The 24,870-nt window shown below is 49.8% G+C and overlaps 1 long non-coding RNA gene across 17 annotated transcripts; it reads left to right on the forward strand.

Moving 5' to 3' along the window:
* The first annotated feature begins 75 nt into the window (after positions 1–75).
* On the forward strand, positions 76–20,726 carry LOC125184672 (uncharacterized). Of its 17 annotated transcripts, none has more exons than XR_010830872.1 (11): positions 76–2,281; positions 2,393–3,518; positions 4,129–4,279; positions 10,314–10,401; positions 12,248–14,295; positions 15,513–15,563; positions 15,689–15,901; positions 15,995–17,576; positions 20,051–20,186; positions 20,270–20,320; positions 20,454–20,726. It is a non-coding gene; the product is annotated as an uncharacterized lncRNA (long non-coding RNA). The 17 variants fall into 17 exon arrangements; XR_010830873.1 differs by having other exon boundaries at positions 2,393–3,076; positions 3,348–3,518; positions 15,689–17,576; XR_010830876.1 differs by having other exon boundaries at positions 2,393–2,700; positions 3,348–3,518; positions 15,689–17,576.
* Positions 20,727–24,870: the final 4,144 nt, after the last annotated feature.

Genomic DNA, 24,870 nt, shown 5'->3' on the forward strand with positions numbered 1-24,870 from the left:
CTCTATAAGACTAGCATATTCTGACTCCTTTTGAAGGACATGGGGGGGGGGGGGGGGGGTTGGGGGGGGGGGGGGGGCGGGTCCCAGTACACTATTGTGACACGGTACTGAGCCTTCATGCGACATCATTGAACCATAGCTCTGTGCTTGGCTGGGAGCTCAAAAAGCCCTCTTATGATACTGTACCGTGAAAGGATGTCACAAGGCCCTACTGTTGATGCTCTGCTGGCTACTATGTTACAAAGCCTCTCTGTGAATCTGTGCCACCCAAGATGTCACAGTCCCATGATGAGAATCTGTCCTGCCTCAGGTTATTACAAGGCCCCCACTGTGACTCCTTCGTTGGCTATGCCCTGACAAGACCATCCTTTGACTGTTCACAAAAGCAAGCGAGCACGCATGAAATACACAGGTATTCATCCTGGCTATTAACACGTTAAAAGGTACAAAGACTCTAGAGAGTTTCCACAGAGACACCTGGTACAACCAAATGTTCAAATGTTACCCCACGGCGTCCCAGTGCCGGGGGAGGTGGGGGGGGGGAGAAGCGGGGAAGAGAGGCTCAGCCTTTTATTTTCGTTTGTGTTTTTTCCGGGAAAACGGTTTGGGAAGCCGTGCCTGCAATCCTTGGGACGAGCGCGGTAGCGCCCTCTGCCTCCACCTGCGGGCCAAAAGCCGGTACTGCGGGCTGGGCGGTGCCGCTCATGCTAGGAGGCGCCCAGGCACCCTCTGCCGCCCCCCTGTGGCGAAAAGGCGGTACTGCAGGCTGAGAGCCGACAGTCTCAGTCTCTGTCAGCGCCGCCGGCATTCTCATTAGTGCCCCTGCCCGCGGCAAAATGGCGGCGCCTTGCTTCCGGTCAGAAGCTGCGTCGCCTCAGCTCGGGACGGGACGGGACGCGACACCACAACGGGTTTGGTGGTCGGGGCCGCCCCGGGACGGCGCGCGGGGCGAGACGGCGGTCGGTCGGAGCGCCGCGCGGTCGGCGGTTCCTGGGGCAATGGCCCTTGTGTGGGGCCGGGGGCGCGCCACGCCGGACCCGTGCTCCGCGGGGCCGTGGGGTCTGGCGGCGGCGAGCCTGGGAGACAAGGGGCGGGGGAGGGAGGGAGAGCACGGAGCGGAGAGGAGAGGCGGGGAACGGCACGGGGAGGGGGGACGTTCCGGAGTCCCTGCGGGGTGAGGTGGGCTGCTCTGTCCTGAGGCATGCTGGGAACTGTAGTCCTGCGCTGCCGGGCAGCCGCCTCGGTCGTTGCGCAGTGACTGACCCCATTGTCGCTGTCGCTTTTACCGCGTAAGGCGTGTCACACCCCCGTGTGTTCTCCTGGTGGGTTGACAGCTCAGCCTCCGGATCCTTACCGAGGAAGAAGCCGGGGGAGAGCGAGTGAGAAGGGCCTGAACCGTGAAATCGTCCCAGCAGCACCCAGAGCGGGAGCTGCAGTGAGTGTCCTGCTGCCCGGCCCCTTTCTTAACCTGTCCCCTGTCCCATGGAACGGTGGAGAACGGGATGGTGGGGGGCGGAGGGGGGACCACTGCTCGGGGAGGGCTGGGCATCAGTGAGCAGGTGGTGAGCAATAGCATCACACACCACTTGCTTTGCAACATTCCCTCATCATCGTTATGATTTCCCTGCCTTTTTTGTCCTACTAAACTGTCTTTATCCAAATCCACGAGCTTTGACTATTTTTTCTTCCTGAGTCTCCCACAGTGGGGAGAAAAGCACCACTCATCCATTTGCTCTGGCCGCCTGCCGGGTTAAGCTGCAACGAGAACACAGATGGGAAAGAGTAGAATGCGCACCTCCTCATTTGGCTTTCAAAAGGAAACGGACTAACAAATTACTGTAGCGAACAGTTTGGGGTTGACTGGACAAGTTCTCCTGACTTCAGGAACTTGTCAGGACTACCGGTCTTCTCTTTCTAATGTAATTTTTCATAATACTCACCACAAAGCATTGCCGAATTTGACAAAGTTACAGGGAGGTCGCCTGTGATGTCTTTGCGTCCCTCTGGAAAGGAAGATGCGTTGCGCAGAGGTGCAACTCTTTTTCTGTAATCTCTCATCAAAACTTTCCGGGTAAACGGATCCTTCAGCCTGTTGGGTACGGACAACCTGCAGGGTTGTCTGCCATTCCCACGACAGGGATAGCTGCAGAGAGGGTACCGAGCGGGAAGGAGATCCGAGCGACAGCTAATGTCACCGTTGAAAGCACCGTGGGATGGGAGCAGCCGGGGACAGGACGTGGAAGGAGAACTTGATGAGAAGGAGCTGCTCTGGAAGGTGGAGGTGGGCAGTGACCCGAGAGGACCAAAATCAGCAGGGGAAGGTGGGATCGGGGGATGGTAGGAATGTTAAGAGAGGAGCAGCTGACAGGAGCGACTTTTCCCTTTCCTACAGAGGGAGATGATGATGGAAAACCTGCCCCGAGGAAATGCTTGCCATTTCCCATTCAGGCTGTAAAGCCACGCATGCGTCTTCCTGAGAATGGCTGCGCACACGTGGCATCGCAGGCCATGAGCTGCTTGGGCAGGGATCTCTCCATGCGGGGCAGCGAGTCCCTGGGAAAGCCATCATCTGGCGGAAGAAAGCCCGGGGGGAACTTCTCAGAGGTAAGAAGCCTTCGAATGTACAGGGACCCCTAACTCGTGCGCCGAGCGTGCAAGACAAATGTCCATGGCACGAAGATCGAGGATGACTTCTCAGAGGTAATCAGCTTTCCCTTTGTTCCCCCGTCCTCTCAGGAGCCCTCCTTACGCTCTTTGCACATGCCTGAGGCCCACAACACTCATTTTCTCCTCTACTTAGCATTCCTAGTCCCTGCCGTGGGGAATAATTGCCTCAGGTGACCTGAAAATTAAACTGATATTCACATTTTAAAGAAAAGGTACAGTGCTGAAGAAGCTTCCAGGGTGGAGTGTAGCTGCTCTGCATAAAAGATCCCGAGGCCTCCAACCTTAGATGTTGATCACCCTGGGAGAACCTGGCGTGCTGACTCTTAAGAGGAACAGCAGTACGGGGTGTAGAGCGGAGCAGAGGCGCCGTGGCTAAGCTCTGTGACAAGACGGGAACTTGGTTGTTCTTGTGCGTAACCGAGACTGATTTCCAGTGGAATAACAGTGCTATTAATGGGGTGCTCTTTTTTTTGAGCAATTCCAGCCTCCGGAGGAGGTGTTTGTGTTCTTCTTGCAATATGCAATGAGAGAGGACCAAGCACACCCGGACATTCTCAATTAAAAAAAAAAAAAAAAAAAGGGCAACGCAGGGGCAACCTCTGCCCTAAGTTGTGTAAACGCATAAAGCTGAGTGGCTTTTTTTTTTTCTTTTTTTTTTTTTCTTGTGGCTCGCACATCAGCGCTGCTCCGGGAAGGCCTGCCTGCCACTCTGCTGCTCTCGCCTTGGGAGGGGGAGCCGGGCGGTGCCGCAGGACCCCTACCCCCGGCAAAATGGCGGCGCCCTTCTCCGGAGCAGGAGCCGGGACGGGCTCGGGATGGAAGGGGACGCCAAGACGCGATGCCGCAATGAGGTTGGTGATCGGTGCCGCCCCGGGAAAGGACGGGGCGGGGCGGGGTGGGTGGTCGGGACGCCACGCGGTCGGCGGCTTCTGCGGAAAAGGCCCTTCTGCGGGGCGGGGGCGGCGCCGGACCGGACCAGACCAGACCGGACCGGGCCGGGCGTGCTGCGGGGTCTACACTGCGCGGGGCTTCGGGGGGCTGGGGGAGAGGGGGGCGGAGCGGTGGGAGGCGGCGGGGGGGGGGGGGGCGGTTGTGTGTGCTTGGCGGACTCCGCTCTGGGTTGGATGGGCTGCTCCGTCCCGAGGCACGCTGGGAGCTGTAGTTGTGTGGTGCCGGGCGGCCACGTGGGCTCCGGGGCGCACGGCCGGTCTTTCCCCGAGCCGGCGCCGGGCTGTGCGCGCCGGGAGGCGCAGGTTGCCGCTGGCTGCGAGCGCGGTCGCCGGCGGTGAGGTGAGCGAGAGCCTTCAGGGGTGCCTCCCCGGAGCGTCGGGCCGGGAGGGGTGGGGGCTGCGGCGGCCGGGCGCAGGTCCTCGCTGCGCTTGATCGTTGGTCTGCGCCTTGGAGGTTTTCCTCTCCCTGTGTTCTGACAACCGGTTCTCTCCTTTTTCTGCGGCTCACCAGGGCAGAAGCAGCTCCCCGCCACTAGGACCCCTGTGGGTTTTGTTGCCGAGCAAAGGTGGCGCACCGGGTAAACCGAGGAAAGCTGCAGCTGGTGTGCTGCAGTTGCAGGTTTCCTAGGAGAAAGAGCAGCTCGTCTGTCCCGACTGTCCAGGTAAGTCATAGTGATTTTCAGGTGAAATCGAAGCGTGACGGGGATTTTGTTGGCTCTTTCAGATAGCTGTTCCTACTGTTAGCATTCACGAAGACACATAATCCACAAAGTGATTATATGAAGGTGCTTTATTAGGCCCCGGAAGTTAGGGGCATGCCTGCCCAAATCTAACTTCGTCCGATTTGTTCACTCAGTTCTCTTTTATCTCCTAAAATATTACATATGCATTAAGTTTCACAACACATCTATGCATATTCATTTCCTAGCTCCACCTAGCCCCGCTTCATATGCTAATTATCATGTCAGTCCTTCTGCGCTTGCGTATTATTCTGTGGTGGTCGTCCGGGTGGTCATTGGGATGAAGTAAGATGTCTTCATCAGAGTTGAACTTTTTAACCTTTTCTTCTTGTGCATGCTATCTGAGCCCTTGGTCTCAGTCCAAACCGTAAGGTTGGTTTGATCCGGTTCCTGGGGTCCGAGAGGCCCCTGTTATCTAGATGTCTTGCTTGTTTGGCGTTCTTTTAGTCCTCTTCCTTACTCCTCATCATGAATCAGTGCATTCTCATGCTATCCTTGCACATATATTTTGTATCTTCCAAGTGCAGCCCAGGCACAGTACATCGCAAATGTAACACATATTAAGCAATATTGCCTATTTCATCTTCTATTACCAGCACTACCGAAGATCCCATCGGTTACAAAAGGCAGTAGTAACCTTGTAGTTTCTACTTTCTGTAGCAAAATATACTGGCAGATGAATAAATGAGCAGGTACACATACATGTGACTCTACAGCTGAGATTAAATAACGTGCAGTTTTTTCTGTGTTTTATTTTTCAAAGCATGTTGTTGCCGAGTGCCTGAGCTTTTTGCTCATGTTACCGAGGAAAGGAATGGCTGCGCTTCTCCCCCCCTCTGTTTTTCTTTTTTTTTTTTCTCTCCTCTTCTCCCTCAGTGACGGGGACTTGAAATGTTTTTCTCAGATGTCCACATGAAAATTAAAAAAAAAAAACAACCTGATGGTGAACACTGACAGAATTGGGTGACATTTTCAAGGTAGAGGGCAAATAACATGGAAATTTCTAGTACGTTAGTGTTACACTGTTAACAAAGCCGACGTACTAGCCGCTTGCTGTTCCTAGTGTTTTGGTTTGGCTTGGTTTTCCTTTCAGTAGTCTCCCCAAAGGCCTTTGTGGACAAAACTTTGTCCCACTTCAGTTTTAAGAATTATCGTAGAAATAATGAACAAGTGCTTGCAGGGCTTTCCAGAATGCTAGTTGTGGTTGGTCAAGAAAGACTTGGGAGGCAATTCCTTTCACAGAATCGTAGAGTGGTTTGGGTTGGAAGGGACACTTAAAGATCATCTAGTCCATCCCCCTTGCCTTGATCAGCGGCGTCTTTCGCTATGTCAGGTTGCTCAAAGCCCAATCTAGCCCAGCTTTGAGCACCTCCAGTAATGGGGCCTCCACAACTTCTCTGGGCAGCCCGTTCCAGTGTCTTACTACCCTCATCGTGAAGAATTTCTTCCTTTTGTTCGATATAAATCTGTCCTCTTTCAGTTTATAGCTGTTGCCTTGCCCTGTCACTACAGGCGCTGGTAAAAAGTCCTTGCCTGTCTTTTTTGTGAGTCCATTATACGTGTTTAAAGGTAGTAATGAGGTCTCCCCAGAGCCTTCTCTTCTCAGGGCTGTCACACTTCGGCCCGGCTGCTGGTGCTGGCTTGCAGGTCAGTGCCGAGCTACCGGAACGAGGTTTTTATGTACTTTTCCACTTCCTTCAAAGGGAAGTTGAAGCACAGACAAGCTGACTGAGAACACTCCAAAGTGGTAGACGTGAGGCCTGTTGTAGGACGCCAGGTTTTTTCCCCTGTGAGCGGAAGGAAAGCTTGTTTGGGCACAGGTATCTATCACAGAGGGATGCAGCTCTCTCGTTACCACTTCTGCTGACTCCTGAAGCGATCCTCTGTGCTGGTCCGATATCCCTGCCCTTCTGTGGCAAAAGAGTTTGTCCCTCAGATTGCAGAAGCAGCATTGTGGAATTTAGGTTTTGGTAGGTATAGAGGTTGTATCCCTGAAATCTCATCCACCTCAAGATACTACCTATCCTTGCAAACCTTGCTTCTCTGAAATCCAAGTCATTGTCCTTACCCCAGTAATACCGAAGGGAGAAATGCTCCATTGAGAAATTATCAGAAAGGAAGAATCTGTTTTGGCAAGCCTCCCTCCCTTGGAATCCGTGGGTTCCTTAAACTGGCCCTGGCATGAGTATTTGAAGCAAACGCTATCCAAGAAAGAAAAATTATTTTATCTCTCATTTATCATTCTGTAATAGTTCCAGCTGACTTTGGTGACAGCATAATAGCGAAAGTGATTTCACTCTCTACCAAATAAAAACATAAATTACTTCTTTTGACTGTCTTGAAAGAATGGTAATAATAATAAATAGGTGGGAAAACCAGAGCTGTTGCATTTCAGGAATTTTAGGTGGCCTGAGAAACACACAGCATGCACTAGGGTAGCAGCACAAAAGTATCTCAAAAACGGGCTCTGCAAACAGAAAGACCTTTGGGAGGTCACTGACATTCGGTCAGAGTGGGCTGACTCAGCCATCATTCTGCCTTCGTAATAATTCACAGCAGTTTTGCAATATTGCATGTCTTCAGCTTAAGGAAGACTTTTCTTCCAGGGATTTTCCCTACTGCTTTTACTTCAAACATTACCAGGAAACAAAGTTGGAAGTTCTCACGTGTCCATTCAAGGCTAGGAGCTGGTTACCCAGCAAGATGCTTGCTCGAGGCACGGGCTCACCAGCTGATTAAATAACTGTCCTGGGGCAGGAGCATGTGGGACAAAATACTGCAGACAGCACAATCCACGCGTTTGGTTGCTTAATGCCACTGAGCTATGCTTTCGTAGCAGGAATGTGTCAGAAGTAGCAGTAATCCAGGGAAATGACACAAACCTGGAGGTAGGCAGTCAGCTTTGTGAGCTGGGAGTGCTGGCGTGGTCCTGCTCCCCTGACTACACCTGTGTGAATCAAGTAGGGGAAGTGAGTATGGGCGTGGTATTTCAGCCCTTTCAGGGAGCTGAACATCACCTGAAAAGATGACATCCCTGCCCTGAAGGACCTGCCCACTGCAGTCTGTAGCATTGTGCCCATTTGTAGCTTGATGGGCCTGAGAGTAGGGGACTGTGGGATGCTGGGGCTGGGATTTGATTTGGGGGTTGCCGCTGCAGCCCCACGAGCTTGTGTGTTAAGTTTAAGCTTGGAAATAAAGGGGGAGTGAGGGAAGAAAAAAAGCAAAGCCTTGCAGAGCCTCAGCTCCACCGAGGAACAAATAACAGTCTGTTTGCTTCTGGAAGAACTTCCCACTGCTGAGGATGGATGGGGCGGACCCCAAAAGGTAGATGGGATTGTCTGAGAGCTGGTGATACTGCCAGCAGGACTCCACAGCTGACGAGAGACATCGCTGGTTTTGACGTCCATCACAACGGAAAATGCTTGTTTCATTCAATTTGGGGAAGTCATGTGAAACTCGCAGACAGAAACAATATCAGTGAGACTCTGTTATGCAGTCATGGTGAAAGCTTAGCATAGCGAAGAAACAGTGTATACTAGGTAAGGTGAAAAATGGAGTCACACCTCCAAGAAGTCCCAGTTTGTGGTCTTTTTTTTTTGGTGGGGAAGGGGGAGAGAGATGAATATTACCCACCAGAAAGGTGACCAAATCCATGCCTAAAAAGGTCAGCTGCTAAAAGCTTTTATAAATGATCTTTGTACTGCAAGTTTCAGTTTTCATGAAGCCAAGTTGAGATAAATCTGAAAATTTCTACAGGTTTAAAAGAACGCTTACTAAAATATTCTTGCCATTCACAATAATAATGGAGTGAGTGAACTTGTTCCACACAGTGACCTTACTTTTTTTTTTTTGTATTCCAGCAAACTGTGTACAATCCCAGGAGCGTAGGTACAGTCTTGTGTAGCATTGTCATTCTGCCCCACCACTCTGATATCTAACAAAGTAATACTTTCTGGATGTTGTCTACGAATTCTTTCCTTCCTTATGTAAGAGGTCAATGCACATATTGCCTAGTTGGTCAGAGAGCATCGCTGAAGTACTGTTTTATTTGTATTTGTGAAGACAGCAGAATGAAAGATAGCAGCTTGGTGACTCCCACCGAGATGGTCATTAGGATAAAACAGTGGAGTTTCTAGCATATATTAAAAAGCCTGGAGGAATTAGCATAGCTTGCAGGAAAGTGTGCTGGAAAGAGATGATATTTGAGAGCAAGCGTGAAAATGTTGTCTTATTACCAAGAATGATGAGAACTGATGCGTCTGCCCTGTGTTTAGATAGGTGAGTGAGAGAAGAGGAGCTGAGCATAGAGTTTGCAGGGGAATTGGGAAATGAATGAGATGATTTAACCTCTTTTCCATGCAAGCGTGTGTTGTTTTTTTTTAATCCCATACTTTCGTTATTATCCAGAATTATTAATATAACTCTCTATTTTAACTGGTTCGGTTTTATGGGTAGCAGCTAACTATAGAAAGAACTGAGATGCTGAAGTGTCCTTGGAGCCGCTAACTCTACCTCTTTATCTGTTCCCTAAGAAGATGTCCCGGATTTAAAGATGATATATATTAAATGAAGTATGAGAAGAAACAGCTTCTTCCGACACTTGCGCTCCTTTTCTTCAGCTCGTGCAGAAGGCTGACAGCCTGTCTCACTCTCATCAGTGCTATCCCACCAGCTCCTTTAGGAGCTCAGCACCGCGTTTGGCCTGTTGTGATCTTTCCGATCTCCTCATTTCTGTGCTGCAACACCACCATCCACAAAAAGTCAAGTAGGATCTGAAGACCTTTGACATTGCTAAAGAATCAAACCTCAGCTGTCATTTTTAGCCCTTTGTATTCCAGATGTTTGCTTTGCTGGACGATGGTTTCATTTTTGATTTTGTAATATGTTCTTTGTAGAGGTTATTTTAAGCAGACAAGTAGGTAGCCTCCTTCCTTCAGTGGAATTGTGTGGGTTTTAGCTGAGCTTTGCACATCTGAGCGATTGCCCAGTGGTTGTTCTGGTCTTGACGTGTCTCTAAAACCTGTGTCTGCCTCGCCCCTCCTCCTTGTGTATTAAGATGCACGTTTGTACAAAAATTATGTACGCTGTGCATAAGATGCCCGGTGGTTATGGGGCATTTTCAGTGTTTCACAGATAAGGCTTCATGTTTACTTAATCACTTAAGTGTAGTCCTGGCTTTAAGTGTAGGTGTAGCTAATGATGGTTACTGAAGTGGTTATAAAGTTCAAAATGTTTGTGTATATCTATATAAATATATACATACATATGTATATGTTTGTGTATATATATATATATAATGAAACTGAGTCTGTGGAGTAAAAGACTTCTCTGTTTGTTGCATATACTCATGTATCAACAGACTCATATGCAAGCTGATCCAAACTGGGTGACAAGCTGTGCCTTTTTTGTTGCCTGGAATATGCAATCTGTGCACCTCAGGTGTACCTGGTCTATTAACTATCTCTTATATTGTGCCACCCCATTAATATCAGTGGATGTACCCAGCACCACCTTGGGGCTACACATAATGTGGAAATTTCTAGTATGTTAATGTTACTCTGTTTACAAAGCTGACATACTAGCCACTTGCTGTTTCTATTTTTTTTTTTGTTTTTCTTTTCAGTAGTCTCCCCAAAAGTTTTTGTGGACACGTGTATCTTTTCTGTTCTTCCAGGATTCGTTTGTCAGGAAAGACAACCATAAAATCCGAGGGCTGTGGACAACCATCTACCAGATGGTTGTTGCAGATGCTTTTGGTCACGTTATTTGTCCTTTTAGCTCACCCTTTCCTTTATCTTGAGTTGATTTTTTTTTTGCAGCGCTATGTTTGCAGTGGTGACATTGCTGTCAAGGTGTTTTTGATTAAAAACGATCTTAACTGTAATAGTGAATTCACCGAGTATGGCTTTGTATAATGACTCCCACGATCATAACATTTTTTTTTCCTTTGTCACAGAGAGGAGAAAAGCTCTTTCCAGTGAGATGGAGAAGGAATTAATTATACCTCTGCCTCATCCTGTGAGACCAGAAGACATGGAGTAACTGTAAGCTGCGATTCTCAGGAGACACTAAGAGTCTCGGGTTCCTTCTCTGCCTGCCTCCCAAGGCCTCAAGGATGAGAAATCTTAGGCTTTATGTTTTTCCCTATGAAATACCGTCGTGTTAAGGGGTGTAGCTGACTAACTGTTACGGGTGGTCGGATTCAGGTTACTGAACTATCACGGTCATAGATTCACCAATAACGTAGCACGTCCTTGGTCTAGTTGCATTCAATGAGAACTATCACGGCTAGGAACAATGCAATGAAGGGCAGTTTATTACAGCAACCAGAGACACAGGTTCTTTGGATTGACGGAGATAAATTCACTGTCTGCAAAAGCAAGCGAGCACGCATGAAATATACAGGTACTCGTCCTGGCTATTAACGTGTTAAAAGGCACAAAGGCTCTAGAGATTTCTAAGTTTCCATGGAGACACCTGGTACAACCAAGTGTTCAGATCTTACCCCATGACATCCCAATGCAAGGGGAAGAGAGGCTCAGTCCGTCAACTGATCCCGGAAGTCAGAAAGGTATCCTTCGTGATGTTATCTTCCCTAACATCCCTTTTCACTTAAGCCAATTTACATTGTCCGCTGATCTGTTCTCTTTAGTGACCAGTGATAGGACCCGCAGGAATGGTGTCAAGCTGCGGCAGGAGATGTTAAGGGTAGACATCAGGAAGAGGTTTTTCACTGAGAGGGTTGTCACGCACTGGAACAGTCTCCCCAGGGAAGCAGTCACTGCACCAAGCCTATCGGAGTTTAAGAAGTGTTTGGACTGTGCACTTAGTCACATGGTCTGAATTTTTGGGTTGACCTGTGTGGTGCCAGCAGTTGGACTTGATGATCCTTGTGGGTCCCTTCCAACTCAGGATATTCTATGACTATTTTCTGTCCTTTTAGGTGGAGCTTGAGTGACTCTAGTCAGGCATATCTTGGTTATGATTGGTAGAAAGTTTTCTTGCTTTTGTTTAAAGGAGAAATTCAGAGCGCGTGCTCAGTGAGGGGTGGTCGCACCTTGGGGGCACGGAGCTTTTGGGATGAAGGTGTGTTTTGATATTATAATGATGCTATAATGAGCAAAAGTTCACTAGAGTACAGTGTTTTTTCAAAAACATGACAGGTCGTTGGCTCAGGGTAGCAAACGTGCAGCGTATCGGTCTCGGTGTGCACAAGAGCATCGGGTCCCCATCTCGTCACAGAGCCTATCTGTGGTGTCTCCACTCCGCTCTTTGCTCTGTACTGTTCCTTAGAGTCAGCACACCAAGTTCCCCTAGTGCAATAGCATGTAAAGTTGGAGGCCTAGGGAACGCTTAGGTAGCGCAGGTACCCATCACCCTGAAAGCTTCTTCAATGCTGTATGTTTTCTTTAAAATGTGAATATTAGTTTAATTTGCCTAGTTACTTCAGGCAATTATTCCACAAGTACCAAAAGTGATACTGAGAAGCCTACTTCCAGCATCTCTGTTGGTAATAGCTTCATACTTCTGTGCTTATCCTCGTGGCTTTTCCCTTTCGCATACTGGAAAGGCAGAGACTGTTCAACAGAGTCATCTCTGATCCAAAAACCAAAACTCTGATTTCATCCCAAAACCAACACTCTCTGATGTCAGTAAGAGTAAAATTGCTATTACTCTTGGTCATCCTGGCCGTCGCAGTTGTGCCTCTGTTGGGCTCTGTCCAACCCTGTTGATCACCCCTGTCCTGCTCCTTGCCCCCTGGGTGGTTTTTCTGGCCTTATGCCCCGCTGGCTGTCCGTCCACCCAGTTCCTCTTGCTGCTTGTGTCCCGCTTGTGCCGTTTTCCTTTGTTTTTTTTCCTCCTTCTGTACATCACAGCCCATTTCCGCAGGAGGCAACCGTTCCCCGTGGGATGGACGCTGAGACGGATGGACAGACCTACTCGATGCCTGAGCCATGCAGTCCCCCAGGGGAAGGGGAGAACGTCTGGGCAGGGAGATCCACTGCAGTCTCCCTGCCAGGAGTCCTGCGCAAGAGTTTAATAAAGTTCGCTTTCTGGCTTATGCTGCCCTCTGTGTTTGTGGCCTCTGTAAGTGGCCGTGTTGCTGGTTGCAGGTTCCTGGGTGTGGAGGGGGCAGGGGCTGGGGGGGTTGGCCCTGTGTTCATTGTCCGTGGAGGAGCTGATGGATACAGACAAGCGATCTGGGTGTGGGGGCCACCCTGCTGGAGAGACTGCAGGCTGGGGGGGGGGGGGGGGGGGGGAGTAAGGACAGCAATGGTGGGCGGAGGCCTGTGCTGTCTTTGCTCTCTGGGCCAGGTGTGGTGGGGCTTGTCTGCTCGGAGGGAGTGATTGGCGAGAGTGACCTGGGTTGCGGCTGCTGTGGAGGAGCAGGTGAGGGAGGGACTGGGGTCCCTGGTGAGGGGGAGGGAAGGGTGTTGGGGAGGCTGGGTCCTGCGCGATCGGCGGCTGGGGTAGGGAAAGCTGCAGGGGGTAGGCGGCAGGTCAGAAAGTACAGATTTTGCTCTGGGGCGGTGGCTGGGAGCATCTTGCCCCAGAGCATGCCGGGAGTTGTGGTCTTTGGGCTATGGGCTTCCGGTCGGCCATGTTGGTTTCCAGAGCACGCTGGGAACTGTAGTTTCATGTTGCCGCTCGGCACAGGGCCATTTAGGATGGGCAGTTACTTCCTCCGCGCCAGTGGAGAGGGGTGCCTTTTCTTGCCGTTTCCTTGTGGTGTTCCACGCGGCTCCCGCCGCTTCCCTTAACGAGCAGATGGCCTGGGAAGCTGTGCCTGCCGTTCTGCTTCTGCCCACGCATGGAGCAGGCTGGCGTGGCGGCGCCTGGTGCCACCTGGTGGCCGAACAGCGAGCGGTGCTGCAGGCGAAGAGGCGCTGCAGTGACGCGTTGCTCTCTGCTCCCACCTGCTGGCAAAAGGGGGGTACTGCAGGCGGAGGAGATGCGTATGCGCTTTAGCAATTGCCAAACTTTGTGCCCCGCAGCATGCCGGGAGTTGTGGTCTTTGGGCTCCGAGTTTCCTGTCGGCCACTTTGGCTTCTGCGGTATGCTGGGAAATGTCGTTCCACGTTGCCGCTCGGCTTCCAAGCCGGGAGCAACACGGAGACAGGTAGGAAGGGCAGTTGTTTCCTCCGCACCAGTGGACCGGGGTGCTTCTTTTTGCCGCTTCCGTGTGGTTTTCTGTGCGGATCCCACTGCTTCTGTTAACGAGAAAACGTTTTGAGAAGCCGTGCCTGGTTCCACGCATGCGCAGAGTCAGCTGGTGAAAAAGCAGTACCTCTGGCAGGGGCCGGTGTGCATGTGCAGTAGTGGTGCGTCGCCCTATGCCGCCGCCTGCTGCTGGAAACGTAATACTGCAGGCGGAGCGGCTGGGGCAGGGAAAGCCCCGGGCGGGGGGTGGGGAGGGGCGTCGGGCTGCAGGTCAGGAAGCCGGGGGCTGGCTGCGGGGCATCCGCAGCGTCAGGTGACCTGAGGGTCTTGCCCCACAGCGTGCTGGGAGTCGTGGTCTTTGGGTTTTGAGCTTCCTGTCGGCCATGTTGGTTTCCGTGGCATGCTGGGAAACGTAGTTTTTCACATTGCTGTTCAGCTTCCTAGCTGGGAAGGGCACATTGCTCAGGGCAGTTATTTCCTCCCCGAGACGACGTGGGGTGCGTTTTTCTGCCGTTTTCATTTGTGGTTTTCCACGTGGTTCGCACTGCTTACGTTATTGAGAAAACGGTTTGGGAAGCTGTGTCTGCCGTTCTCAGGATGAGGGCGGTAGCGCCCTCTGCCACCACCTGCTGGCGGAAAAAATCAGTAACGCAGGTGGAGCCATGTAGGACTTCTCAGAGGTAAGAAGCCTTCAATGTATGGGGACCCCTAAACTTGTGTGCCAAGCCCGCAAGACAAATGTCCGTAGCACGAAGCTCAAGGACGACTTCTCAGAGGTAAGCAGCTTTCCCTTTGTTTCCCCATCCTCTCAGGTGCCCTCTTTACGATGCTTGTACACACTTCAGGCTCACAACACTCATTTTCTCCTCTACTTAGTATTCCTAGTCCCCGCCTAACCCCCACCCCCCACTTTCCAAGGACCTATGTGCTCTTCTCAGGTCCCTCCTGAGGTCCTACAGATCTTTTAAATCTGCTTAGTGTCTTTTCCAGGTTGTACTGTGCCACTGTTTTTTCCCCTGCTCCTTTTGAGAATGTCTGTACCCTTCTCAGATCTTGATTGGGTTGGCTTTTTTGGACCCATCTGCATAGCCTTTTGTTTTTTAGATAGTCTACTAAGGTATGTTACTTTGCCTGTGAGTTATTTTACTACATTGAATTGCTTTTTTGTGGTTTGTAATCTGTTACACTCCTAGATTATTTCTACCTATGTAAAGAAAGGTTTCAGCTAATTACAGTCAAAAAAAGTTTTAGTTACCTACTTGCTCATATTGTCATTTCAATAATCAGAAACAAAGCAAAAGCACAGGAATTGTTACTTCTAGTAACACTCCACACGTCATTGAGCTAAGCCAAATAAAAAATGCAGCTACTGGTCCTCCTGCTCTCTTTATCCCTTCCTGTGCTTTGCCCCTCCTCCTTCCCAGGTGATTGGGACACGGTGCTGGGTGGGGCCTAATGGTATATGAGCAGCAGGTGTCCTATATGAGAGCTCATATGAGAGCTCCACCTGAGCAGCTCTTATGTGGGAAGGGGAGGGGAGGGGGGGGGGGGAGGGGAGGGGGGGGGGGAGGGGGGGGGGGGAGGGGAGGGGGGGAAGGGGGGGGAGGGGGGGAGGGGAGGGGGGGAAGGGGGGGGGGGGAGGGGGGGAAGGGGAGGGGGGGAGGGGGGGAAGGGGAGGGGAGGGGGGGGAAGGGGAGGGGAGGGGAGGGGGGGGAGGGGGGGGAAGGGGAGGGGAGGGGGGGGAAGGGGAGGGGAGGGGGAGGGGAGGGGGGGGGAGGGGAGGGGGAGGGGAGGGGGGGGGAGGGGAGGGGGGGGGAGGGGGGCGCTCTGTTGTGGTGGAGCTCGGTCGCCCACCCCAGTAAAACCACCACAAGGGAAGATGTTCAGGTGTTTCCCTCTGAGGGTCTGAGGTGAGGCTGTTTGGGCCAGAGGAGCGGTGTGGCAAGTGGTTGCTTGCAAGCACAGTGGTCATTTTGTCCTTTTGTGTTGCCAGGTGGCATGGGTGATGCTGTCTACTCCTTTTGAGCTTGGATCTAATTTCCAGGTACAGAGGCAAGTGGACTGCTGTTTTGAAATGATAAAATGAACTATGGAGTCACTTCTGTTGTTGAGGGATGGGTGCTAATGGTGGCAGCTGAATGTTTATCTTCTGTGTTTTTCTTTGTTCAGGCGGAAATGCAGTGTGCGATACAGGATGTCATGACCCGAGCTGCCTCTGGAGTGACTCTGGTGGGCGATGAAGAGATGTAGCAGTTGCTTTTGGGGTGCGGTTGTCACTGCAGTTATTTTATGACATCAAATAGAGTAAAATTCCAGTTTGCCTTTTCGAGGTGCTGTAAGTGGCTAAAGAGAACAGATGGAAGCATCTGCTCTGTGGGGTAGGTAAGCTGCTGAGGTAAAGGAGGGGATGAGAGTAACTGACCTAAGGGTGCTGTGGCTATTGCTGCTGTGGTTGCTTTCTCTTCTGTTTCTCAGGTGCCACAGGCAAGGTGGACTGTGATAGTCTTCAGAATAGGAGCAAAGCAGGTCACTTGAATGCTGCCTGGTTCATGAGAAAGGGGTTGTAGAGGAGAGAAGCTTTCAATATTCAAAGCTGAAGCAAAAGCATGGGCATTGCTGCTTCTAGAAACACCCCAGTTCTCTTGTCTGCACTCTGCATGGTGTTGAGCTAAAATCCAAATGAAAGGAAAAAAAAACACAGCTGCTGCTTGTCCTGCTCTGTCTACTTTGTTGTTTCTTGCCCCTCCCCTTTCCCAGGTGCTTGGGTTTGGGTGCTGGGCGGGGCCAAATGGTATATGGGCCCCAGGCAAGGCATGAGGGAGCTCCTTCTGCCTGGGCTGCTCTTAGGGGTAAGTGCTTTGTTTTTCCTTCTGTCAGTTGCAGGGTTCTTTAGGTGGGTCAGAGTCTCTGGATTTCTAGATTGCAAGTGCTTGGAATTCACTTGATAGAGGGCTATTTAGTAGAGGTTGCCAGCTCGCTCGTTTTTGGGACGGTGGTCTACGCTTCTGTTTTGGGGTTATTTTAATCTCGAGATGTATCAAACCTCTTGTGTAACTCTCCAGAGGACTAAAAAGAGCTTGTTTACACACTGCAAGAGGCTTGACCACAGGCGCAGTATTACCAAGAGACTGAGCAGGGTCATACCAGAGGTACCTTTTTCATCTGTAAAGGGTAAGTCTGTGATTATCCCTGCTGGGGCTGTTGTGTGTGCATGGCTTTTTGGCATTTGTGGAGCTCAGTTGTTTTTGTGTGTATGTTCTTACTTTTTTTTTGAAGGGCAAATTGTGTGCTGAGTGTGGTTGGCAAGAGGAGGTGGGGAGTTGTCTGGCAGGGGAGCTGTTCAGGACTGGTAGGTTTGGTTTCTAGGAGCGTGCGGCATCCTTCCTGAAGTGGGATGCGACTGATTGTTGGGCAGGAATGTTCCAGTTGTGGTGTGTCTTAAACAATGTAGCTTGTGTAGTGTGTGTTGTGCGGCCCAGGCAGAGTTTGCTGTGGCGCCGTGAGTGAAGAATCTCAGTTAGAGCTGGTGAGCAGCTGAAGTAAAGGAGCTGGGAAGAGAGAGGTATTGCCGCAGGTACGCTGTGGCTGTGAGGTGCCTCAGTATGGGTGACGCGTTCGGTGACAAACTGGAGCTGATTGATATGGTGATGCACGAAGGGTTAAGAAGAAGGTTACTCAGGGGCATAGAGTGGTAACCAGGCTAGAATAAGAGACAGTGGGAACCAGTAAGAAGGAGTTGTTAGGCTCGGATGGGCCTATAGCGGGCTATGCGTGATCAAAAGGAATGCACCAATCAGAAGCCTGTAACTATGTTTGCCAGCCATGTGCAGTGCGTGTAGGGGCCCAGAAGAACTATGTAAGATCTGGCATCGGGACAATAAAGGGTCTCCATTTCTCAACTATCTTGGAGTCCGTGTCGTCATTCCCTTCAAATGGTAACCCCGTCGTGATAAGGGGTAGAGAGATGCTGTATGGGCATCCGGAGGGAACCCAGCTGAATGAATCAAGCTTGCAGCTGGACTGCAGCTTCAACCCTGGGACATGGCCTGAAGGACAGGTGAGCGGCTGGGCATTCACAATGGGAGCCAATATCTCAGCAGAAGAGGCAATAGTAAAATTATTAACGCAATTATTAATAAAAAGGGGTGTAAAATATGACCCGTTTAAGATAAAGCTACTATCGAAGTTTTTGGAAAAGCAAGGGGTCCCCTCGATGGTCTCAGCTGTGTTTCTTGTAAAGACTTGGGAACAAGGGGGGAGAAAGTGTGGGAGGCATCATCAAGTGGGGGATACAAACGCTGCTGGGCTGCGGGCCCTCACCTTGCTCCTCCCTGCTGCCAGAGGGCAGCACCACGGCGGCAGGCAGGGTCCAGCACCAGTGGCAGTCCCCGGAGCAAGGCAGGAGCTCACCGGAGAGGAAGAGCCATCGCTCGCCGGGCTGCAGAGCTGGCAAGTTAAGACCACCTTCATCAAGCCCTTCCAGTATTATTCGCCGGACTTCCTCGTTGGACACACTTGCTGCTCCCTATCTTGCTGGACAGTGGCCTCGTGATAATCGTGGCCAAGCTGTTCCATGTATGTGAGACAAAGCCACTCAGGCTGAAAGTGCCTGGGCTGAATAATATTTAGAAAAGAAGAGAAGCTCACACAAACGTTCAGCATCGTGGGGCAATCAAATGGTTTTGCAAGATGTCTTTTGTATGAAAAGGTGTATTTTATAACAAAGACTTTTGTGGTGTGTAGCAGATAGTGTTTAAAAGACACTTTTCTGGTGACAATTCTCTCCCCCCTTTCCCCACACACACTTTTTTTAGTAGGGAAGTTTCTTTTTACTTGGCTGTTTTACAGCTACTGGGACCAAAGGATTGCTGAAGTATTTCAGCAGTCTCAAATTATGTGACCTTGCTGAACAGCCTCAGCCCTAAACAAAATAAGACAAGTTAACGTGTTTGAAAATTTTAAAATTGAAGAGTATCTAAAAAGCAGTGTTAGTCTGTGGTGTACTTTTTTTGTTGATATCATAAATTTGTGTTTCAGGTAAGTCCCACGTAAATAACTGTCTTATAGCAATAAACTTAACTGAGCAAGTAAGCGTAAATCACAGTGGCCTCTACAAGTCCTGCATTCAGGGTGCATTGAGCCCCTCTTTAAAACATTATGCAAAAGTTCAGCAAATGAAAAATGTACCAGGAGGTATTAAAATATTAGGTCTGTTAAACTAGTAAATGAGCAGAATTTGATTTGCTATCTTCCCATTAAAATAGAGAGATGTGTGCAGATGGGACTAGAGAGCTCTGTTTTCAAGTAACAGCTCTGATTTACACTGAAGAAATTGTTGAGGGGGAGAAGGTTTTAAAGGTAGTGGGTTTGTGCATCAGATTTGCGTGATATGACCAGTTGATGGTTCTTCTCTAGTTTTTGCGGATATTAATTTGTTCTGAAACAGTTGCAGAGAAAGTCAAAGTCTAAGATATACTGCTTTAGATAGGTTGTTTAAAACTGGTATGACTGGATTCACAGAAGATGGGCTCATTCAGGTGAAGGAAGTCTGTGATTCTGTTGATTGCTGTGGCAGCTCTACTTTAATGTGAATTCACACTACAGACTCAGAATTAAGTAAATACAACAGCTCTTGTTTTAAGGCCAGCTTTTACATGTATGCACCCAAAAATTAGCCTTAAATTTCACATGTGCTGTCTTGTGCCATAGCAGAGCTGCAAGGTAAAGTATTTAAATCAATTTCAAAATCTCTTTGAGAGTGTGTAGAACTTTTTAAAAAAAAAAAACCTCTTATGTATAGAGTTGGAATATTTGGCTTTCTGGGGGGTTAATCTGTGCGTTGTTCAAGCACAGTCTTAATGAAAGAGTTCAAGTTCTTTTAGCACACTTTAAAACCTAACTATGCATAGAGCTAGTCAGTTCCTTGATTAACTGCTTTGGAGCTTAAAAAAGAAACCCTTAATGTGGTTCAGCTGTCCTTTCCTTGCTTGATGCTGTAGTCCTGTAGCAACAAATTTAAGTACTTGAGAAAGGAAAAGATAATGATTATTTTGTTTATCGCGTTTGTTGCAATTATAATAGTTACACCATGCCTGCTGCAACGATTGCAAAAAATGATTAATTGTTTGTGGCACACAATTTGGCTTGTAGAAACAAAGAAAGGGGGAATTATGGGTGACGTGTTCGGTGACAAACTGGAGCTGATTGATATGGTGATGCACTAAGGGTTAAGAAGAAGGTTACTCAGGGGCATAGAGTGGTAACCAGGCTAGAATAAGAGACAGTGGGAACCAGTAAGAAGGAGTTGTTAGGCTCGGATGGGCCTATAGCGGGCTATGCGTGATCAAAAGGAATGCACCAATCAGAAGCCTGTAACTATGTTTGCCAGCCATGTGCAGTGCGTGTAGGGGCCCAGAAGAACTATGTAAGATCTGGCATCGGGGCAATTAAAGGTCTCCATTTCTCAACTATCTTGGAGTCCGTGTCGTCATTCCCTTCACCTCAGGGTGTGCTTTTCTCTTGTCTTTGCAGGTGCCTAGTGCAGTCCTGGACAGGGAAATCCCCATGTCACGGAGCAGTGAGGGAAGGTGAGAGTGTTGTGAGCGAGGTCATCCCTTATCGGAAGCGAAGGGAAAGACGTTCAGGTGTTTCCCTCTGAGGGTCTGAGGTGAGGTTGTTTGGGCCAGAGGAGCGGTGTGGCAGGTGGTTGCTTGCAAGCACAGTGGTCATTTTGTCCTTTTGTGTTGCCAGGTGGCATGGGTGATGCTGTCTACTCCTTTTGAGCTTGGATCTAATTTCCAGGTACAGAGGCAAGTGAACTGCTGTTTTAAAATGATAAAATGATAAAATGAACTATGGAGTCACTTCTGTTGTTGAGGGATGGGTGCTAATGGTGGCAGCTGAATGTTTATCTTCTGTGTTTTTCTTTGTTCAGGCGGAAATGCAGTGTGCGATACAGGATGTCATGACCCGAGCTGCCTCTGGAGTGACTCTGGTGGGCGATGAAGAGATGTAGCAGTTGCTTTTGGGGTGCGGTTGTCACTGCAGTTATTTTACGACATCAAATAGAGTAAAATTCCAGTTTGCCTTTTCGAGGTGCTGTAAGTGGCTAAAGAGAACAGATGGAAGCATCTGCTCTGTGGGGTAGGTAAGCTGCTGAGGTAAAGGAGGGGATGAGAGTAACTGACCTTAAGGGTGCTGTGGCTTTTGCTGCTGTGGTTGCTTTCTCTTCTGTTTCTCAGATGCCACAGGCAAGGTGGACTGTGATAGTCTTCAGAACAGGAGCAAAGCAGGTCACTTGAATGCTGCCTGGTTCGTGAGAACGGGGTTGTAGAGGAGAGAAGCTTTCAATATTCAAAGCTGAATCAAAAGCATGGGCATTGCTGCTTCTAGAAACACCCCAGTTCTCTTGTCTGCACTCTGCATGGTGTTGAGCTAAAATCCAGATGAAAAAAACAAACTCGATAAAGATATTAAAGAGGACTGGCCCCAGCACTGAGCCCTGGGGGACTCCACTAGTAACCGGCCTCCAACTGGATTTGGCTCCATTCACCACTACTCTTTGGGCCCGGCTATCCAGCCACTTTTTAACCCAACAAAGCGTACGCCAGTCCAAGCCACGAGCGGCCAGTTTCTTGAGGAGAATGCTGTGAGAAACGGTGTCAAAAGCCTTACTGAAGTCAAGGTAGATCACATCTACAGCCTTCCTCTCATCCACCAAGCGCGTCACTTGGTCATAGAAGGAGATCAGGTTCAGATTTTTCTTCCTATGCCAAAAGAAAGGTTTAAGCCAATGCCAGATGAAAAAGATCAGTTACTTGCTTGGTCATATTGTCCTCTCAATTTTCAAAGCTGAAGCAAAAGCCTGGGGATTGTTGCTTCTAGAAACACCCCAGTTCTCTTGTCTGCACTCTGCATGGTGTTGAGCTGAAAATGAGATGAAAAATAAAAAAAGAAAACCACAGCTGGTGCTTGTCCTGCTCTGTCTACTTTTTTGTTTCTTGCCCCTCCCCTTTCCCAGGTGATTGGGTTTGGGTGCTGGGCGGGGCCAAATGGTATATGAGCCCCAGGCAAGGCATGAGGGAGCTCCTTCTGTCTGGGCTGCTCTTAGGGGTAAGTGCTTTGTTTTCCCTTCTGTCAGTTGCAGGGTTCTTTGGGTGGGTTGGAGTCTATGGACTGATGCGTACCGGTCTCTACTTGGAAATGCACATCTCTTTGAATCACAGAATCGTCTAGGTTGGAAGAGACCTCCAAGATCATCTAGTCCAACCTCTGTCCTAACACTAACAAGACCTCCACTAAACCATATCACTAAGGGCTACATCTAAATGTCTTTTAAAGATCTCCAGGGATGGCGACTCAACCACCTCCCTGGGCAGTCCATTCCAATGCCTAACAACCCTTTCAGTAAAGAAGTTCTTCCTAACATCCAACGTAAACCTCCCCTGGCACAACTTTAGCCCATTCCCCCTTGTCCTGTCACCAGGCACGTGGGAGAATAGACCAACCCCCACCTCTCTACAGCCTCCTTTAAGGTACCTATAGAGAACAATAAGGTTACCCCTGAGCCTCCTCTTCTCCAGGCTAAACAACCCCAGCTCCCTCAGCCGCTCCTCGTAAGACTTGTTCTCCAGACCCCTCACCAGCTTTGTTGCCCTTCTCTGGACTCTCTCAAGCACCTCCGTGTCCTTCTTGTAGTGAGGGGCCCAAAACTGAACACAGTACTTGAGGTGCGGCCTCACCAGAGCCGAGTACAGGGGGACAATCACCTCCCTAGACCTGCTGGCCGCACTGCTTCTTATACAGGCCAGGATGCTGTTGGCCGCCTTGGCCACCTGAGCACACTGCTGGCTCATATTCAGCTGACTATCAACCAGTACTCCCAGGTCCTTCTCGGCCAGGCAGCTTTCCAACCACTCGTCTCCCAGCCTGTAGCGCTGCTTGGGGTTGTTACTCCCCAGATGCAGGACCTGGCACTTGGCCTTGTTGAACTTCATACAGTTGACCTCAGCCCATCGGTCCAGCCTATCCAGATCCTCCTGCAGAGCCTTCCTTCCCTCGAGCAGATCGACACACGCACCTAGCTTGGTGTCATCTGCAAACTTACTGAGGGTGCACTCGATCCCCTCATCCAGGTCATCGATAAAGACATTAAAGAGGACTGGCCCCAGCACTGAGCCCTGGGGGACTCCACTAGTAACCGGCCTCCAACTGGATTTGGCTCCATTCACCACTACTCGTTGGGCCCGGCCATCCAGCCACTTTTTAACCCAGCAAAGCGTACGCCAGTCCAAGCCCCGAGCAGCCAGTTTCTTGAGGAGAATGTTGTGGGAAACGGTGTCAAAAGCCTTACTGAAGTCAAGGTAGACCACATCCACAGCCTTCCCCTCATCCACCAAGTGTGTCACTTGGTCATAGAAGGAGATCAGGTTCGTCAAGCAGGACTTACCTTTCATAAACCCATGCTGACAGGGTCTGATCACCTTGTTGCCCTGCAAGTGTCGTGTGATGGCATTCAAGATAATCTGCTCCATGAGCTTCCCTGGCACTTGAGGTCAAGCTAACAGGCCTATAGTTCCTCAGGTCTACCCTCTGGCCATTCTTGTAGATGGGCGTCACATTTGCTAGCTGCCAGTTGACTGGGACCTCCCCTGATAGCCAGGACAGCCGATAAAAAAATGGAAAGCGGCTTGGCCAGCTCCTCTGCCAGTTTGCTCAATACCCTCGTGTGGATACCATCCGGCCCCATCGACTTGCGCAAATCCAAGTGTTGTAGCAGGTCGCATTCATGGCCTTTTGGCCTTTGTGGACCTGAGGGTGTTTTTTTTCTGGTCTCTGGTCTCTGTGCTTGAGACCTCTGCAAGGAGCTGTACTGTTTGCGTGTCCGTCAGGGGCGTGGCCTTCTCTCTTTGTTTCTTGTAGGCCTTGTCATGTGCATGGACTAAGCTGAAACTTGAAAGAGGCACGAGGGTGAGTGGATGGCAGTGTGGGCCCTGAGTTGGTGGGTGCATTGTGTTAGTCTGTTTGGCCTGTCGCGCAGGCTTTGCAAGCACTTGTGACAGCATTGTGCATCTCCTGCCATGTTCCCGAGGGGCGTCAGCGGGTCCAGTTCCTGAAATGCTGACCCATCAGCATAGCCTTTTGGTTTTCAGATAGCCTACTCAAGTGTGTGATTTTTCCTGTGAGTGATGTTATTTCATGGAATTGGTTTTTCTTTTTTGGCGTGTCATCTGTGGTGCTCCTAGATTTTCCTTCCTATATGTAAAGGAAAGGTTTAATGCCAGCTGAAGATGATCAGCTACTTGCTTGGTCATATTGTCCTCTCAATGTTCAAAGCTGAAGCAAAAGCCTGGGGATTGTTCCTTCTAGAAACACCCCGGTTCTCTTGTGTGCACTCTGTATGGTGTTGAGCTGAAAACCAGATGACAAGAAAAAAAGAAAAACACTGCTGCTGCTTATCCTGCTCTGTCTACTTTGTTGTTTCTTGCCCCTCCCCTTTCCCAGGTGATTGGGTTTGGGTGCTGGGCGGGGCCAAATGGTATATAGCCCCAGGCAAGGCCTGAGGGGGAGCTCCTTCTGCCTGGGCTGCTCTTAGGGGTAAGTGCTTTGTTTTTCCTTCTGTCAGTTGCAGGGTTCTTTGGGTGGGTTGGAGTCTATGGACTGATGCGTACCGGTCTCTACATGGAAATGCACATCTCTTTGAGGTAAGGGCTAGAAGGATCTGTTAGAGGAAAGCAATCTATATAGTAGGAGTAGGTGCCCTTATTGCATGCAGCTCTTCTTCAGGTGAGTAATTGTTAGAGCGTGTTTACGGATAGGGTGGTAATGTTAGCTTGTGTGTTCTAGGTCCCTTAGGATTTTGACAGATTGATTGGGGCTTCCTGTGAGTCTTGGCCTGTATGTCAAATATTATCCAAGTTAGAGCTGTGGTGGTAAATTGATGGAGCAGGGTTTAGGAGGACTGGGTCATGGAAGCTCCCTGTGCAAGCATGTATCTGAAAAGAGCAGCAGGAGGCAGGTAAGGTGTAGTCTTTTCCAGGGTTGGGGGCAGTTTGTTCTATTTCTGGAGCTTTTGCCTGTGGTTTGGCTGGCTGTGGAGTCTTTAGACCTTGCAGCCTTCCAGATGTTAAGTGCTTGGAATTCACGTCCTAGAGGTATGTTTGAGGAGGGGTTGCTGGCTAACTTGTGTTTGGGAAATGGTGGGGTACGGTTCCTTATTTGGGGGTTCTATTTTAATCTCTAGATATATCAAGGCATTTGCGTAACTGTCCAGAGGATTCCCAAAGAGCCTCAGTATGCATGGCAAGGGCCTTGACTGCATAAGGGCAGTATGAGGAAGAGACTGAGCAGGG

The sequence above is a fragment of the Anser cygnoides genome, chromosome 3 (genome assembly GCF_040182565.1).
Source record: "Anser cygnoides isolate HZ-2024a breed goose chromosome 3, Taihu_goose_T2T_genome, whole genome shotgun sequence".
Lineage (NCBI taxonomy): Eukaryota > Metazoa > Chordata > Aves > Anseriformes > Anatidae > Anser > Anser cygnoides.